This window comes from Triticum aestivum, chromosome 7B (assembly GCF_018294505.1).
Source record: "Triticum aestivum cultivar Chinese Spring chromosome 7B, IWGSC CS RefSeq v2.1, whole genome shotgun sequence".
Classification (NCBI taxonomy): domain Eukaryota; kingdom Viridiplantae; phylum Streptophyta; class Magnoliopsida; order Poales; family Poaceae; genus Triticum; species Triticum aestivum.
Genome location: NC_057813.1, coordinates 546,934,778 through 546,939,066, shown reverse-complemented (window position 1 = coordinate 546,939,066; position 4,289 = coordinate 546,934,778).

Genomic DNA, 4,289 nt, shown 5'->3' with positions numbered 1-4,289 from the left:
CTGGCGCTGCTTCTTGAAGGGATCATGTAGGCTCACCACAAGAAGAACAAGAGTCCGCTATGACAAGCGAAGGTCAGCCGTTGGTTGCTTTGGAGAGGTGACGAGGCACTGAAGGCCTGACGAGGTGGCCCTGTGCGGGGCTGCCGCGGCCAGAGCTCAGCCATTCAGGTTAGTCGGCGTTGCAGGGACGGACCCATGCGCAAGCGTCGTGCCGTTGGGGAGCAGCTCCATCGGTTGGTGTCAATTGAGCATGTAACTTTGTCAAGCACGTTAATCACGAAGGAGCAAGTTCATTTAGATATGTGCAGGGAAGGCAGACGTCGTTGGGTCTGGCCCGAGGGACTTGGGGATGATGCAGCCCTGGGGGCTCCCCCGGTAAGGTAAGCTAGGAACATGAAGTAAAAGGGATACATGCTGCAGGGATGGACCCATGCGGCCTGGGAATGATGCAGCCCTGGGGGGCGCTCCCAACTGGAAATTAAACTTGAAGGATGTCACCTGATAATGTTGAAGACGAAGGGATGCTGAAGTAGCGGGCATCATGGGCTGCGGAAGCCGATCTTCATGAGCCCCCAGGCCTAGGAGCCTCGGGAGGCTCCGGGAGCACTGCTGGCTCCTCGGGGACCATCTCCATCTCTGCCAGGACTACGGAACGCCTGGACTCTTGAGCCTCCAGGATGCTCCCCATGAGGCGGTGGCGCGTGGCGGCCGCGTTCGGCATGCCGTAGGGCATGCGAACGTAGCTGTGGGGTGGACCTTCGCAGCGCCTCGCGTGTGAGGGCCAGAAGCCCTCCTGAGAGGTGGCTCGGTTGAGCCCTGGTATGTCGATGCAGACGCGCAGCCCACCATCCTCGCCTGGATGGGGAGGTACGGCGGGTAAGCGGCGGCTGCCACTCGTGACTCTTGACTCCTGCAGCTCTTGAATGATCTGGCTGACGAACTCCTGAGGGTTTGGCCCTCCTTGCCTCGCTCCTTCCTGAGGGAAACGTGCTCTAAAACACGCCTCCAAGTGGTGCCCAAGCACCTCCCTCGTGACCTTAGCAAGGTCGGTGGCCCCCCGGGAGAGAGCCCCCGAGCCTTGCTTGAGTAGGGCGCCGGGCGCGCTTTCCTATGCGACAGAAGGAGGTGCCCCCTGAACAGGCGCGGACCCTGAGGGGCCTGCCTCCCGAGGGGTCGGTCTCGGGGAGCCTCCCGCTTCTGCGATCTGGGTCTTCAAGTGACACGGCTTGAAAAGCTCGCTCCAGGGAGCATACTGCGTCTCCCTCTTCACAAGGCACCGTGATGACTCCGCCGCTTCCTGGCATATTGAGGATGTTGTAGCCGTGATGAGTCACGGCCATGAACTTGGCCAGAGCTGGGTACCCGAGGATGGCAATGTATGGCAGGCGAATGTGGGCGACATCGAAGTCGATGAGCTTGGTGCGGTAGTTGTCGCGCGCCCCGAAGGTTACAGGGAGGTGGACCTGCCCAATTGGAACTGTGGAGCCATCGGTGATCCAGAGAAAGGCTTGGTTGGCTAAAGCTGATTGTAAGGCACTTGGAGATTGTTGAATGTCTCTACGGACAGGACATTGAGCCCTGCTCGGCGATCGATGAGGGTCCTGGTGACTTGCACGTTGCTGATGATTGGGGAACAAAGCATCAGGAGGACTCCGGCTGTGGCCGCGCACTTTAGCTGATCTGCTGAGCTGAACGTGATGGGCGTACGCTGACCACCTGAGAGGGCGCGTGGCTTCAAGCTTGGGGAGGATTGCATACACTTCGCGGGCGAACTGCTTGAAGACGCATTGAGAGGCTGGGGCTTAAGCTCCGCCCAGGATGCAAGCGATCGCGCGCGGCTCCTGGAAGCCACCAGCCTCGTTTCTCCTTGGCTGTGGCGGTAGAGGAGGGAGGCCTGCGTTTCCTTGCGGGCGATCCTCGCGAGGCTGACCCCTCCAGCCTCCCTCGTGAGGATGATCCTACCAACGATCCTCGCGAGGTCGGTCACGCCACCCTTGGCGAGGGCCACAGTCTTCCCAGGGTCCTGCGTTTCTTTCTCCTCCTCGGCCATAGCGTCGGTCGCCGCGGTCGGGGCGTCGACCGATTCTCCCTTCTCGCACGGCTCGGATCTCTTGACATCCGTTGGTGTTGTGGGTGTGGAGGTCGCGGTACACACAGTACTAGCTGTGTCACATCCCTAATTCTGGTCTGACCTATGCTAGCTTCCATGTGAGCATCATGTTTAAATTCAAAAGAAACTTGAATTGAGGAATTTTCAAAAGCCTCAGAAAACCTCTAAAAATAACCAACATTTAAATCTTCTCAAATGAGTCCAAGAAAATGTTCCTGTTATTCTATAGAAATATTGGTATGAGGTAAAATTCAAACCAATATTTTTGGAGTCACAGAAATATTTATTTTGGCCATTTGAATTAATCCAATAACTATTTGCTTTGGATTTAAATTTAATATATATTAAATACGACTCCAATAATTCTAGAAGTTTGTGAGTGGCTTTGTATATATTTTAGCAAGCCATATAATAACCTACAGAATTTATTAAAATGATTTAGTTGCTAAACTAAATCAAAACAGAGGAAGAAAAATAGAAAAGAAAAATAGAAAAGAAAAATAGAAAAGAAAAATAGAAAACAGAAACAAATAAAGAGAGAGAGAATCTTACCTGGCCTCACCTGTGCAGCCCACCAACCGGCCCAGCACTGTAGCTGACCAGCCCAGCCCACCACCGCCACCTCCCCTATCATCTTCCTCCTTTGCCAGGAGGACGGGCGCGTGCCCGACGCGTGCGCACCGCCGTGCGCCACTTCCTGCTTGCCGCCGACCGCCTGGAGCTGGCTGGGGGCGCCACGCAACCCCTCTGGCCCTCTCTCACTCTCCCTGGACCTTTCCCCCTCCTCTGCTCTCTCTCTCTCTCTCTCTCTCTCTCTCTCTCTCTCTCTCTCTCTCTCTCTCGCAGCCCGAGCGGAGCTCATCGCCACCGCTCGCCGTTGCCGCACCCAGAGCCTCCCCTCGATCCCTCGGCCTGCCCAGAAGCTCGGCTACCTCGTCCTCGGCCTCCTCACCAAGCCAATCGACGCGGACTCACCCGAACGCCCTCACCGCCGTCTTCCTCAACCTTGGGCCACCGAGATCGCCGGAGACCGTGCGCCCACTCCGTTGCTTCCCCGAGCTCCCTGAGACCACCGCTGCACTTCCCGTGAGCTTCTCCTTCGATCCCCTCCTCCCCCTTGTTCGTTTGTGCCGTGTAGTCGCCGCCCTCTTCGAGCCCGAGAGCACCCCGCCTCCGGCCATGTCACCGCCGCGGCCACAGCTGCTGCCACACGCGTCCAAGCGCATCACCGCTTTCAGCTTGCTCCCAGGAACCGAGCGTACCCATCCGCTAGCCCTGCCGTGCCCCCTAACGACGAACCCGAGCTCGTCGTACTCCGGTCGCCGCCGCGAGCTTGACTCCGGCGAGCTCACTCCACCCTAGCTCCTCCTGTTTGCTCTATCAGCTGCGCGCCAGCCCCAGCTACTTGTAGGACCAAACCGCGGTCGATTTGGTTGACCGTGGGCAAAATCCGAGCACCTCCGCCGTCTCTGGCGTCGCCGGCGACGAGCCGTGGACCAAGTCCGGCGAGGTTGACTTGTTTGACCTGGGGTTTGACCCCCCCAGGGTCACTGACGCGTGGGCCATGCCCCTATTTAGTTTAGGTGTGAGTTTAATTAGCACTAATTAACTTAGTTAATTAGTTGACTCACTGACAAGTGGGCCGAGGCTCTAATTAACCTAGGTTAGTGCTAACCTAACGCTAACTAACTCTGTTAGTTAGTTGTTACACTGACATGTGGGTCCCAGCCGTCAGGTTTGACCTGGGCTGGCACCTTTGACCTGGTGACGTCACCCTGACGCAATGCTAATGCATTAATTCAATTACTGGAATTATTCTTATACAGGAAATTCCAGAAAATAATGCAAACTTCTAAAAATCATATAAAATCACCCGTAGCTCCAAATCAAATAAATTATATATGAAAAATAATCAGAAAAATCCAATCTATCCATCTGCACTGGTTTCATGCATGTTAGAACACATTAACCTTGCTGTTTAGGTGAAACAAGTTAATGCACTATTATGACCTCTTAAAATGGGTTTGCATTTGAATCTTTGGTTCAAATGGACTCATCTCAATCTATTCTAGCTTGCATTAGCCAAAATACATTCTTATTGCCATGTCATAGCATGCATCATATTGTGCATTGCATTGATCGTGTTTCTTCTCTGTTTGTCGGTGTTGTTTCCCCTCGG